Consider the following 15,142-nt stretch of genomic DNA (forward strand, 5'->3'; position numbering starts at 1 on the left):
GAATTGGGGTAATAACAAGCATCAATCTAATACAAAAGCATAGAAATCAAGTATTGACATCTCCATAGAAGACAAAGAAACAGCAAACCAAAAAATTACATACCAGATTGTTTGGATTTGCAGCTGGTTTGTGAAAGAAAAAAGCATACATAGTTCAGCCCAAATGCAAACTGCAGAATAAAAGAAGATACAACACTCAAACGAACATTCATTGTAAGAAATTGAACAATTTCTTTGATAAACTTGAGAGTAATTTGCAGAAAACAAATTAAACAATTTACACCTCTTAATATCTCACGACTTGAGAAACAAGCTTGGGTGAAAAGCACACCACCTAATCTGTAAGGGCACAGGTGGCTGAAATTGATGAAGAGCTTGCTGGAGAAGCACAGAATAGAGGTCAGCCAGTGTCATCATAGCTTCCCTAGCAATCTTCAATGAGGGTGATTTCGCAATTTCCTCTTTCTTAGATGAACTGTTGTTAGACTCAAGTTTTGCTTCTTTTATAGATAGTTATATATATATATATATATGCATACGTATATAAACACAACCAAAAGAAACCTAATTTAAAAAAAATAAAATAAAAATCAGATTGTGGTTCTTCTCAAAATAAAAACCAAATTTATAAAACAACCTTCAATTCATTACCTTTTATTGGTAAATTTTTGTATGGGCATGATTTTTTTATTTTATTTTTTTGAACTAGTATGGGCATAAATTAACTCCCTATAATTAACAGCTCTTTCTCAACTTCTTTGCAAAACCTAATTAATTCCAAGGCAATGTTCTATCAACATTCCTTGAAAAGAAAAGAAGTGAGAATTATTGCCTTGTATCCCACAAGATTTCAAGCAATTCAAATTTGCCAACATAAGGAAGTAGATGATATATCCTTAGATTAAATTAAGTTAGGGTTAGGGTTTTGAAACTTTGAAGGGTTTTATTCCTTATTCTTCACTTTTTGTTCTTTATTCTTCCATATTGAGAGAGTTTATAAACTAATTTTAGATATAGAATCAGAAATAAAAAATCCATTGGATATGGAGATACAAAACCATAGTTGAAAATTTTGAATGGCTTTAAAATTATTTGGTAACACTAATTCAAAATCAGATTGTATACCTTGAATTATGGTGCAACAATTGAATATAGATTCCAGAAACCCTTGACAACAAAAAAAAAAATGAAAATCGAAAAAAATACAAAGCAGATAGACAAACAGAGTTCAGTTAAGAAATTGGGACAGAGAAGCAGATGAGGAGTGAGATACAGAGAAAGAGCAGACAAACCTACTGAGCCAGAATGAAGCGACGATGGTCACAGCAATGGCAAACTGCAGAAACTCGACGGTTGACAAATGTTTGTGCAGACAAGCGATTGTGAGAGAGAGAAAGAGAGAACTACAAATCGTAAGAGAACAGCTATGCAAGGGTGAAAATCATGGAGAGAGATGAGGGGTTTTACCTACTAGCAAATAAAGAGGTGATTCTGAGTCTCCCGAAGATGGAAGATGTAGATGGAGAGAGAGAGAGACAGAGAGAGAGTTGAGCGTGAAAATGAGATAGGGGGGAAAAGAAAAATCAGAGGGGGATTTGATGAAATTTGGGAATTTTGGGCACCAAGGGTTTCAGAAGGAGCCCCTTTTTTTTTAACACCAAAAAAAAAAAAAAAACTATTTGTGACGGGAAGAAAAAGTTGTCGCAAAAAACGACGTCATTTTATATAATAAAATTATAGGAGACGGAATTATTTCCTTGCAAAAAATTTTGTACAATGGTGACGAAAATTTTCGTCTCTGAAATGGCACCCAAATATTCCCTGAAATTTTACAAGGGCGGGAATTTTTTTGCCACGAAAAATAAAATATAGAGACGAATAAAATTTTCGTCACCTATTGTTTTATTGATTTTAAGTATTTGATAACGAAATTTAGTTTTTCTCTCTGAAAATATTATAATTGGAGACGAAATCTTACTTTTATCTCTAAAACATGTATATTTAGAGACGAAATTATTTTTCGTCATGCGTTTTCGTCACTAAAGACCTTTTTTGTTGTGGTGGTAGATCGGCTGTGCGATGATGATCGGTGCGATGAGATGAACAACGAGAGAGTGAGAGGGTGATCGGTGCAGAAACGAGAGAGTAAGAGAGACAGTGATGTTGAGATTAGGGATTTTGGTTTTGCGCCCGGGGGGTGGGGGGGATAGCAAAAAAAAAGCGGGAATGAAAAAAAAAAAGAAAGGGAGACGGGGGGTGGATAAAAAAAAAATTAAAAATTTTTTTTTGGGAGGTCACAAATAAAATTTAAACAATAAAATAATATCGTTTAATTCTTTTTTTTTTTTTTTGGTGACACGGGTTGCTGTCGTTAAAAAATTTTATTTTTTGTTAAAATAATTTTTTTTTGTAGTTAATGAAAAAAATTTCATTTTTTTTTAGTTACTAAGATTGAAAATTTATTTGTTTCATTTTTATTTTAATTAAAAAAATATTATTATTATTTTTTATTTGGTAGAAGTAGAGGTAATATTTTAATGAAAAATATTTTCCACTAAAATAAAAGTTTATTTTCTGTGGTCAATGAAAAATATTTTTCTACGGCCTATTTTTTTTGGTTAGTAAAAATCTTGAACTATTTTTTTGTGGTAGAGGAAAGGGAGCGACATTAGTGGTGGAGGTGGTGGATAAGAGATGATAGTGGTGGTGGTGGTGGTGATGGCAAAAAATATTAGTGGTGAAGTTGTGGTAGTGGTAGTGTAGATGGAGTGGCAGGGGTGAAGGAGAGGTAATGGTAGTAGTAGTGGCAGTAGTGGTAGTGGTGGTAGTGGAGTGGTGGCGATGGTAGTAGTAATGGTAGTCGTAGAGGTGAAGTGGCGACAGTAGAAGTAGTGGTGGCGGTGGAATGACGTTTGCAGTAGTGGTGAAGGTGGTAGAGGAGATGGGTGGTGAGAGAGAGAGAGATGAGTGAGAGACGGATAGAAGAGATAGAGAGAGAGAATAGAGCGGAAATGGAAAACAAAAACAGGCAGGAATAAAAAATATTTTTTTTTGTCAGAAATGAAATTTAAATAACAAAATAATGTCGTTTAACTTTTTTTTTTTTTTTTTACGACGGGAGTTGTCGTCGTCAAAAAAAAATATTTTTTGTTAAAATATAATTTTTTTGTAATTAATGATTTTTTTTTTTTTTTTTTGGTAGAGGATAGAGAGTGGCCGTAGTGGTGAAGGTGGTGGATAAGAGATGATGGTGGTGGTGGTGGTAGCGACGAAGGAGATTAATGGTGAAGTTGTGGTAGTGGTAGAGTAGATGAAGTGGCAAGGGTGAATGAGAGGTAATGGTAGTAGTAGTGGCAGTAGTGGTGAAGGTGGTGGATAAGAGATGATGGTGGTGGTGGTGGTGGTGGTGGTGGTGGTGGCAAAGGCGATTAGTGGTGAAGTTGTGGTAGTGGTAGAGTAGATAAAGTGGCACAGGTGAATGAGAGGTAATGGTAGTAATAGTGGCAGTAGTGGTAGTGGTGGCAATGGTAGTAGCAATGGTAGTTGTAGAGGTGAAGTGGCGACAGTGGTAGTAATGGTGGTAGTGGAATGACGTTTGCAGTAGTGGTGAATGTGGTAAAGAAGATGGGTGGTGAGAGAGAGAAATATGAGTGAGAAAGAGAGAGAGAGAGAGAGAGAGAGAGTGATGAGCGAGAGAGAGACAAAGTGGTCGCTAAAAATGCATTTTCTTGTAGTGGATAGATAAATCGAGAGGGAGCTCAGTAAATAGAGAAGACAGAAGGGAGAGAGTGAGCAACGCGAACATAGTGGGAGAGAAAAAGAGAGAGAAAGAGAAGAGAGAGAGAGGGACAAAAAGATAGAGAGTGAGAGACAGAAAAAAGATAGAGAGAGAAGAGAGATGAACAAGAGAGAGAGATAAAGAGAAGAGAGATGAGCGAGAGAGACATAGAGAGAAGAGAGATGAACGAGAGAGAGAGAGGAGAGAGATGAGCGAGAGAGACAGAGAAAGATGAGAGAGATAGAGAGAAGAGAGATGAGCGAAAGAGACAGAGAGAGAAAAGAGATGAGAGAGATAGAGAGAAGAGAGATGAGCGAAAGAGACAGAGAGAGAAAAGAGATGAGAGAAGAGATAGATGATTGGGAGACACAGAGAGAAAGAGAGAGAGAGAGAGACAGAAAGAAAAGAGTGATGAGTGAGAGAGAGAATGAGAAGAGAGAGAGGAAGATGAAAAAATGGGTGAAAAGATATAGACAAAGAGAGAGGGAGAGAAAAAAAGAGCGAAAAGAGATAAACGAGAGAGAGACAGAGAGAGATGAGTGAGAGAGATAAAGAGAAGAGAGACAGAGAGAGATAGACAGAGAGAGAGAGAGAGAGAGACAGACAGACAGACAGAGAAGAGTGATGAGTGAGAGAGAGAGAGAGAGAGAGAAGAGAGACAGAGACAGAGAGATAGAAAGATGAAAAAATGGGTGAAAAAGTTCCGTGTCTAAAGCCTCATTTTCTAGTAGTGAGTCATCTCTATCATTCATGGGTAGAATAGAGGCGCGGATTTGGGAATTGCATATTTTATATAAAAATCAAATTGAAATATTTTATACAATCACACCTATTTAAGGAGTGTGATTAAAAAGTAGTAATATATATATAATCACACTTTAATTAAAATGTGTGATTAAAAAATATATATATAATCACACTTACTTAAAAAGTGTGATTAAAAAGTAGTAGTGTATATATAATCACACTTTAATTAGAAGGTGTGATTAAAAAATATATAAATAATCACACTTTAATTAGAATGTGTGGTTAAAAAATATCTATATAATCACACTTATTTAAAAAGTGTGATTAAAAAGTAGTAGTGTATATATAATCACACTTTAATTAGAAGGTGTGATTAAAAAATATATAAATAATCACACTTTAATTAGAATGTGTGGTTAAAAAATATCTATATAATCACACCTATTTAAAAAGTGTGATTAAAAAGTAGTAGTGTATATATAATCACACTTTAATTAGAAGGTGTGATTAAAAAATATATAAATAATCACACTTTAATTAGAATGTGTGATTAAAAAATATATATATAATCACACTTGTTTAAAAAGTGTGATTAAAAAGTAGTAGTGTATATATAATCACACTTTAATTAGAAGGTGTGATTAAAAATATATATATATAATCACACTTAATTAAAAAGTGACATAAAAAATAAATATTATCACACTCAATCAAATTAAGTGTGATTAAAATATCAATCTAATTTTTTTTATCACACTTCCAATAAAAGTGAGATCTTTTTTTTTTTGTCAAAGTGTGATGTTCAACTATTTTTGTAATAGTGTGAGACGGCAGAACTGGGCTCTATTTCCTGAACAAAGAGGGTATAATTTTAGTCCAATTCCAGAGCAGAGAAATAGGAAATATGTTCCAATTCTTGAATCGATGGGGCATAATTTTGCTCCCATTCCTGAACAAAGATTCCATAGTTTTGGTCCAAATCCAAGAGGCTAGAACTTTTCTTCGTTTCTCAAATAGAGAGGGCAGAACATTGCACTAATTCTTGAAGGAAGGGGTCAAAATTTCGACAACAAACCACCGCGTGGAGCGTATCGGGGGACACATCAACCAAATCGGGCCATGGAATGGATCTCATCCAGGAACAATTCAATTCAGCACTCAAACATGTTACCAGGCCCATCTATCAAAAGCCTTATCCAGAAGCAATCGACAGAAACTACGATTTTCCTAGAGAGTATAAAGTTCTTGGTTTTGTTTTATTTTCTGGTGAAGATAATCATTCTACTATTGAGCATGTTGCCAGATTTACTATACAATGTGGCGAGGTAAGAAAGAATGACTTCTTGAAATTGAGGCTATTCGCCAATTCCTTAACTAGAATGATCTTTACTTGGTACATTAATCTACAGCCAGACTTAGTCCATTATTGACAGTAGATAGATGAGATGTTCCAGTAGCAGTTCTATAGAACCGAACCAGAGGTTACCATGGCCGACTTGTCAAGTATCATCCAAGTTCCTAGCAAGAGAGTAGAAACCTATATTGCAAGGTTCAAGAGAGTTAGATTCAAGTGTCACATTGTCCTACTAGAGACGAAGTATGTCAGGCTGGGTCAAAATGGCCTTAACTTTGAACTTCGTAAGAAATTTGAAGGCATGGTATTCAGAGATCTCTTTGAATTAGCCACGAGAACAACTAGGTATGAGCAGATCCTTAGAGAAGATCAAGATCGGAGGAATGCATCAAAGGACACTTATCACAAGGATCTAAATTATCCGGTAGCAAATGCAAATGCAGAACTGAACCATAAGGTTGCTATGGCAGAAATCCTGAATAGACAGCCTTATGTGTGCATGACATTTGTCAAAATTGAATCAATGAAAATGCAATAGAATTCTGTAATGGCCAAGACAACTCATTCCTACACTTTTGATATCACTAAAGCGAAATAAATTTTTCACCAATTGATGGCAGACAAGATGTTTAGATTCTTCATGGGTCACAAAATTCCTGTTGTTGGTGAAGTTAGGAACGAGGAGTACTGTAAGTTTCATAATTTTTGGAATCATGCTACTAATAATTGCATTATTTTCAAAAATGCTATTCAGGATCGCATTGACAAGAGAGAGCTCAAATTTCCTGAGAAGGAAAAGCCTACAATGGAAATAGATGATGATTATTTTCTGAAGGAGTTTGGTGCAAACATGGTAGCCGTCAACATGGTAGGGATTCCACAAACCACTCCTAAGTAAAAGATTATTATAGAAACTGTTTCCCGTCCTAATGGCTTTCTAGTTCTTCTTACAATGGAGGGGAGTTGGACAGAAACTTCTATGATGATTCTTATCCACGAAGGAAGAGAGTGTTTAGACGAGCTTCCTGGTCTCAGAATTATAGGAATCAACAGCAAGAACTCCACCATCCAATCTTGAACCCAGTATATACTTAGTGTGGCCATGTTTCTCAAAGGAAGGAGCCAACTATTAAGAGTGTGGCCATCAAGTATGGGGTAGAGTCTCATTAACCTGCCAGGAAGATAGAAGAATTCAAGTCATTCCTCCAGGAAGATAGGCAAAGGTTAGGCATCCCAAGTTTCCTCACCCCAGTTAGCTTTGTTGAGATCCTAAAAGCGTCGCTGACAACGGAAGATACAAGCCGTAAGATAGGCCAAAAGGAAAGGTGTGGTGGAGCAAGAAGGTAATTTGACAAGAGGGCTCAGAAGTTCAATAGGAAGTTTTAGAAGGTCAGCCTCATTAGAAATTCAGAACTCAGTCTCCAAAAAAGAAGAAGGTTAAGAAGGAATACCGTAAGACCTATTGATCCCAGTCCCGTGCAAGACAATTCCATGCATTTTCAAAAGCAATCAGTAACATATGCCTTAGTCTTTCTTAAGCAGCCTCTTGCATTGGAAATCCTAGCCATCCAGAAAGACAGGGGGGACAAGGTAGAGCAGAAGATAGTCATCCTTGATAGTAAATCAGGTACTTCAACTAAAAAACTTTCATGCAATATGGTGTTTGTTTTGCCTCAGTCTTTCAGAGCTAAAGAAGGGCAGCAATCCTATATTCCTGTCAGTAGAAGTTCATCCAGCTTACAAAAATTAGTCACTCTATCATTGTGTTGAAGGATGAGTCTGAAGACAAAAATGTATCAACCTCAACAAGTGTCATTTTTGAGAAGCCATGTCCAGAAGCTAGCAATCACCTTCATCCTCTATACATCATAAGGTTGCTAGATGATGTTCCCGTAAACAGGCTTTTGGTAGACAATGGCTTTGTAGCTAATCTCATACCTAAAGCCATGATACAGAATCTAGGCAAGACAGAAAGAATTGCCACTTTCCAATGCCAACATTACAGATTTTGCAAGACGATCAACAATTTCTCAAGGAATTTAGACCATGAACGTAGTTGTGGGAGGTAAAACCCTAACTACGCCATTCTTTATCATTAACTCTAAAGTAACTTATAATGTTTTGTTGGGTAGAGATTGGATACATATTTGCATGACCGTTCCTTCCTCTCTTTATTAGTGCCTTATATTTTGAAATGATAAAGATGTGGAAGTAGTCTGGGTAGACAGAAAACCATTTGTAACTTCTACAAATCATGCAGACGTAAGGCTCTATAATGAAAAAATTAGACCTATGAAGTTTTCGTGAAATAACAAGTATAGTCATTCAAAAACTATGAATTCATCCAACCATTCATTAGTATAAGAGCTAGAAAGTGTTCACAAAGAGCTAGTTGGCCCCTTAGTTTCAAAAATCAGCGAGCCAACAGCTGGATTCGTAGAAAGGTTTAAGAATGGACCCAAAGCCCTCAAATACTGAAAATGCCATGGCTCTTAAAGCCATGATGGCCAGGTTGACAACCTGCTTGGTAGAAAAAAAGTTAATAGGTCTAGATAAAGAGAAAGCTTCGACAAATTCAGCATAAGTAATTTTTGAAGAAGACATTCCTAACAAAGATTTTATCCAGTTGGAGAAATTGAAAGCAGCACATGCCAAGGTAGATGACCTCAAGGCAGAAGTCCAGGCCCCTCTAGAAGAAATTAATGTGGGAAAAGTTCAGGCCAGTCTACGTTAGCCAATTGTTTCCTGAACCATACATGACTAGACTTATTAAACTCCTGTGTAAGTTCAAGGAACGCTTTTCTTGGGATTATTGTAGACGTCCCCGAACGCCCCGGGAGGAACGAGCTCCCGTTCTGTTCATTTGGGGTCACTACAGCTCGGGACTCTAAAATCGTCACGGTTCTAAGTCTGAACCAAAGAGTCCAAATCCGGCAAATCGTTTTGAGAAAACAGATTTTTAGAAGTGCCAAACATGGACTGCTTTGCCAGATACAGAGTCGCCACCTAAATATTTTATTTTGGGGAAATTTAGGAAACCCTGACTCGTTTGCCTAAGGCCACGTGTCCGTCATCACCAAAGTTGCCTCGGCTCGGGAACTTGGGTACGATTGGGGAAGGTCACTTCGTGAGCACCCCCGCTCGCCCGATCAAAGATCGGCCTCTACTAACCACGATATCAAGTTTTGAAAACATTGTGTGTCCTTATTCCGGTTATTAGCCTAGGTTACTATGTGATGCGCACAACATACAAGTATAGATTGGATCGCCTGAATTGGAAGAAAACATTTCATGTTTGTTTTTGAAAGATGGTTTGCTACTCGCAAGTAGGCTTAAAATGCAGATTTTGCCACCCTCAGGTGGGCTTAGAAAAAATGGTTTTGCCACTATCTGGTGGGCTTAAAACAAACAGTTGATAATTTATTCCAATCCAAGTAACCCAACCTTCACCCACAGGCATTCAGGCAGTTATATCACATAAGCAATTAGCCTCATGATAAGCATGCTATTCATGGCAGTCACTCACACGCATGCAAGGATGCTAAAGCATAAAACTTACCGAGTACTCCAAGCCAAAAAAGAAGCTCATTAGAAATCCATGCATGATCCTAAATATACAGAAATGCCTAATGCAACACATGCAAAAATGCAACTATAGCAGGCTCGGCTATTCTAAACATGGCATATGAGATGCAACAGCTAACAAGTATTCAACTTTGAAATTGAAATACAAATGCAGTTAGTATGATGTGCCGAGCCCGGTGCATGCAAAACAGATGAATGATGCAAACATGCTGTTATACTGTATGCTAATTGAAATATGCCCTAATCTAACCGTCATAAGCAGGTAAATAAAAGGGAAGAAAGACGTGGGGTTGGAAGACATACAACACACACACGCACACTTATTACAGTTATGCCCTTGCGCAGAGGGTCCGAATAAATATACAGTCCCGAATAAAAGAATAGTACAGTCTAAATAAATATTACAGTCCAAATATGTACAAATTCCTAATTAATTAACAAATTAACTAAGAAAATAAATAAACTGGCATGGAAGCCAGGGACTGCCTTGATTCCATTCCGGATGATGAATGATGCATGCCCGGGTTGCCTTTGCGCAGAAATCCATGACGATGCCCCAATTAGCCTCTGTTTGCACCTATTCTTGGAATGCGTGCCAGGCTCCGAAAAGTTGCTGATTCTTCATTTTGCTGCAACAGAGAGCAGAAAAGGGGCATGGCAATGTATTTTCACAAATGTATGCATGTCTCGATCCTCGTGCCACCAATCACGCATATCGATGCATGATGGCCGAGGAGTCGAATTGTGCAACTCAATATGGAATGAATGCACACATAAACACAACTAAAACCTAACTCCATCATGAATAATCCGGAGTGTCGGTGACTGGGGAATTGAGACACGTTTCGTCACTCGGAGTACGGAATGCACCTCGTTTCCCGTGCCCAGGCTAACTCCTATCCCGAACATGATGCAATATGCATGACATGCATGAAATGCAACTAAGATACAATCCTAACATACACAATGTCATGGAATGGCACACACGCTGCACGAGGTAATACACAACCGAGCATACACAATGCTATGGATGGAATGGCATACACAATGCAATAATGGGCTTACACCAACATGAGAGAGCCTCAGCCACACTCACATAGGAGGCCATCAGATGAAAACAAGACAACTCGAAACGCGTGCACGCGTGCACGCAAACCGAGGACCGACCCTCAGGCACCGAAATGTCACTCTAATGAGACATGGCAAAACATGGAATATGGCACACTATAATGCAAAAATCAGAAGTAAAATGAGATGCAAAACAGCCCCAAAACCCGGTAAAATGAAACCCGATGCATGGAACGAGCCCCGAAACATTATAGCTATACAATACAAACATAATTTGAACATGAGATGAAAAGACAGAAGCAAGGCAGCCCCTAGAAAAGAATTTTTACAGTTTAAATCATGGCCAAACAGTAAGCACAAATGGGACTAAATTATCATACAAAAGTGGCTCCGCAAGGGAGGCAATGAAACAAGTGGTAGATGCAAAGCCCAAATAGAAAAAGACCCTTCTACAACACTGAAGAGGGACCAAAAATATGACTACTTACAGTTTATGGCAGACCCCAAAACAGCATACAAACATACTCAAAATGCCATGCAAGGTAGGGCCTAAAAGAGGTTATAACACAAAGTATACAAAACATTCATCAAACAGCCAAAGACCCTTAATGAAACATGACAATGGGGTCAAAATATGGCCACTTTCAGTTCGGACCAAGGTCCAAAAACAGAGACACAATAGGCTAATAAATCATGCAAAAATGGGGATCAAAGAGGGGTATAATGACAAGTGGCACATGGAGGTCCCAAACAATGATGAGCCCTTCTTCAATGTTGAATAAGGGCTCAAAATAAGCTCACTTACAGTTTATGACATGCTCCAAAACAGATTACACATAGGCCAAAAATAACATGCAAGATTAGGGCCTAAAGGAGAGATAAAGAAGGAAGTGCAAGATGGAGACCTAAAATGATAAAATTCCCTTAATGAAACATGAAATAGAGCTCAAATAAAGGGTACTTTCAGTTTTGGTCGGAGCTCAAAACAGCAAGAAAAATAGCTAGAAAAATGTTGCAAAATTAAGCTCAAAAAGAGGGAATTGACATTTACCCTTGAAGACCAACCCTTGGTTGCTTCTTGGCTTGAGAAGTGATGCCTCCTAACTTCTGGAAAGCTCCCCAAGCTATTGGAAATGGAGTAGTGGTGGTGATGCTAGCTAGTGATGAAGAAAATGGTGTAAGGCTTGAGGGTTTTGAGCTTGGAAGAGAAGGGGGGGAAGGTGTATGTATGCAAAGCTCTTAGGTTAATTCTCCAACCTCCAAACCAGCAGCTGGAGCTGCTGTTATAAAGGCAAAAAGGGAAGGAAAAGGGGGGAAAAAATGGAGGGAAAACCAACCAAGTTTCCCTCCAAAAAGGCAACCCCCTCCCGGATACCAAATCCGGGGAAAATGAATACATATTTGTAATGTACCAACCCTGAGGATCATGGCCGGCCAATTATCCAAGCTGCAGGTGGCCGGCCGGCCACCTCTTATGGCCGGCCGGCCAAGGGTCAAAAAGGTCAATGAGAATTAGTAGCCGACCATATGATATTGGTGGCCTCCCATGTGTGCACAACACAACCATGTGGTCAAACACTGGAAAAAGTGACCCAGGAGAGAGAACAACCCACTTTTAGGAGGGGTTCAAAAGGGTCAAGCAACATTAGTGGCCGGCCATATGATATTGGTGGCCTCCCAGGTGTGTACATCACAAATATGTGGTTTTGGGTGCAAGAAAGTGGCCCTAGGGTGGTCAACATTGGCTTGGAAGTGAGAAAAACGGGCGTCGGAGGGCGCCGGAGGAATATAACTGGTTTCTGAAACAATTGCTGGCCTCCCACCCTTCTACGGCCTTCTTGGTGATGAAACAGAGGTACCTGCCAAAAATGAACGAAAACCGATGCAAAACGAATGTTCGGGGGCCAGAACGCGCAGTTCGGGGCCCCGAAAACTGCCTGTTAAGCACCGAAAGTGACATTCGACCACGAAGTGGGTCTCTCAGATCTCAGTGTCCCTCAAAAGGGATTAAATAAGATGTATGCCAAGAACCGAAGCAAATGGAGGTGGTTAAGCGGTCCCGAACCGAGGCACACGGCCAACGGTTCCGAAAAATTGGAAACCGGGCTCCGAAATGGGCAAAATGGCCTACAGCCACAAAATGTAGCCCACGGCCACTGAGAGATGGTCTACGGGACCTCTCCCTCCCCTCAGGAAGAGAAACAGAGAAAACCGAGTCTGGTTCGCAAACCGAGACAAGGCACAGAAGAGGGTTCGGAAATCTGGAGGCAGGGCTCACGGCTGCGACTCTGAGACTTCTGAACGAGCACGATATGCAACATCACCAAGCGCTCAATCGGTGACGTCTAAGTCTCAAGGTCGGTCAAAAATGGGGTGTCTACAATTATACAGAAATGCCTGGATTGTCTAGAGAACTAGTGGCGCACTGTCTACCTATCAAGGAAGGATTTCTTCCATACAAACAGCCACCCAAGAGGATGCCTAATGAGGTAACTTTACTAGTCAAATATGAGTTAGAGCATTTACTGAAAGTTGGGTTTATCAGAACTGCTGGGTATTTAGAATGGTTATCAAACATAGTGCTTGTAATCAAGAAGAATGGAAAGATTAAAGTTCGTATAGACTACAAAAACTTGAACTTGGCCACCCCTAAGAATGAATACCCTATGCCTGTAGAAAATTTGTTAGTTGATGGTGCTGCTAGGCATAAGGTTCTGTCATTTATAGATGGCCACTCAAGATACAATCAGATTTTCATAGCAGAAGAGGATACATCGAAAGCAACTTTCTGTTGTCATCATGCATTGGGAACATATGAATGGGTTGATGCCTTTTGGCCTTAAAAATGGTGGGGCTACTTACTAGCATGCTATGAATTCCTTATTTCATGACATGATAGGCCGATTTATGGAGATGTACATTGATGATGTGGTAGTGAAGTCTAATTCCTATGAGGGACACTTAGTATATCTGTAGAAATCTTTTGAGAGTATGAAGGAATGCGACTTGAAAATGAATCCTTTGAAATCTGCCTTCAGTGTAACAATAGGTAATTTCTTGGGATTTCTGGTTTATTATAGAGGAATTGAGGTTGGCAAGAACATGACAAGGGCAATCCAGGAAGGCAAGTCTCTTACTTGTAAGAAAGAACTGTAGAAACTTCTGGGACAACTCAATTTTCTTAAACATTTCATTTCCAATCTAGCAGGAAAGGTTTAAGTTTTTTCTCAATTGCTGAAATTGAAAGATAAAGAATAGTTCATATGAAAGCCTTACCACCAATATGTTTTTGAGGTTATCAAGATACTTAGCATAACCTCCTGTCTTAACTCCTTATGTCAAGAATAAAGTTATGAAATTGTACATTTCTACTTCGGAGAAGTCCATTGGGAGTTTGTTAGCACAGGATAATGAGAGTGGAAAGGAACAAGCAGTTTATTATCTCAGCAGGCTTTTGAATGTAAATACAATCCTATGGAGAAATTATGTCTTACACTCTATTTTTCTGCAATAAAACTTAGGCACTACATGCTTCCTGTTTTGGTTTACTTAGTGTGCAAAACTTATTTGATTAAGTATTTACTTTATCGGCCATAATAAGAGGCCGAATTGGTAAATGGGCCTTAGCCCTAATGGAATTTTCATTTCAGTACATTCACCAAAAAGCTGTGAAAGGCCAAGCCCTAGTAGATTTCCTTACCGATCATTTTTGTTTAGAAATCGACAATGAATCTGGTTTCGGCCTAGTTTCCTTTTTTTTCTTCTTTTACTGCTTGGACTTTGTTATTTGATGGTTCTAAAACTAATTTAGTTTCTAGATGTGGGATCATAATCATTTCTCCCAAAGGCTTGAAGACACAATTCTCTTTTCAGTTTAATTTTGAATGCTCAAAAAATCAGGCCGAATACGAGGCTATGATAATCGGCTTGGAAATATTGAGGGAAATGAGAGCTTCAACAATGGAAGTGATTGGGGATTCACAACTTGTCATTAATCACTGGGGGAGGGGAGGGGCATTATAAATGCCATAGTGAAGATTTGACTCCTTTATGGAAGCTAAACAACTCCTTGAAGACTTTGATGATACTTCCCTCAAATACATTCCTAAAAGGTTCAACTATGAAGCTAATGAAATGGCTCAAGTTGCAACTGGAGTGAAGATTCCTCAAGGTTTCTATAAAAGAACCATCACCATTTATAAAAGATTGTTGCCTTTAGTGAAGATGAGAGAGCAACCCATCCTGGAAGCAAACATGATAGAGATTTTTGAGGAAGATTGGCACTTTCCCATAGCCCAATTCTTGAAACATCCACAACTTCCTGTAGACAAAAAGATTACAAGGAGAGCAACACATTATGTTTGGATTAAGGGAAAACTGTACAAGAAAAATCCTAAAGATGACTTGCTCTTGTAGTGCATTTCCAAAGAGGAGGCAATCAAAGTGATGGTTGAGGCATATGAAGGAATTTGTAGGGCTCGCCAAGCATGAAGGAAGATGAGATGGCTAATAAGAAGGTATAGATGCTATTGGCCTACTATTCTTTCATATTGTATTAGATTTGCCCAAGGATGTCTACCTTGTCAAACCCATGGTCCTATCTAGCATGC

The 15,142-nt window shown here is 38.6% G+C and overlaps 1 long non-coding RNA gene across 2 annotated transcripts; it reads right to left on the reverse strand.

The window, feature by feature from the left end:
- Window positions 1-164: 164 nt before the first annotated feature.
- LOC145806385 (uncharacterized) lies at window positions 165-1,650 on the reverse strand. Of its 2 annotated transcripts, none has more exons than XR_014349413.1 (3): window positions 1,293-1,650; window positions 1,126-1,167; window positions 165-461 (listed from the first exon to the last, which is right to left on the reverse strand). It is a non-coding gene; the product is annotated as an uncharacterized LOC145806385 (long non-coding RNA). The 2 variants fall into 2 exon arrangements; XR_014349412.1 differs by having other exon boundaries at window positions 165-465.
- Window positions 1,651-15,142: the final 13,492 nt, after the last annotated feature.

Source organism: Camellia sinensis, chromosome 13 (genome assembly GCF_055761805.1).
Source record: "Camellia sinensis isolate YWXY chromosome 13, ASM5576180v1, whole genome shotgun sequence".
NCBI classification, from domain to species: domain Eukaryota; kingdom Viridiplantae; phylum Streptophyta; class Magnoliopsida; order Ericales; family Theaceae; genus Camellia; species Camellia sinensis.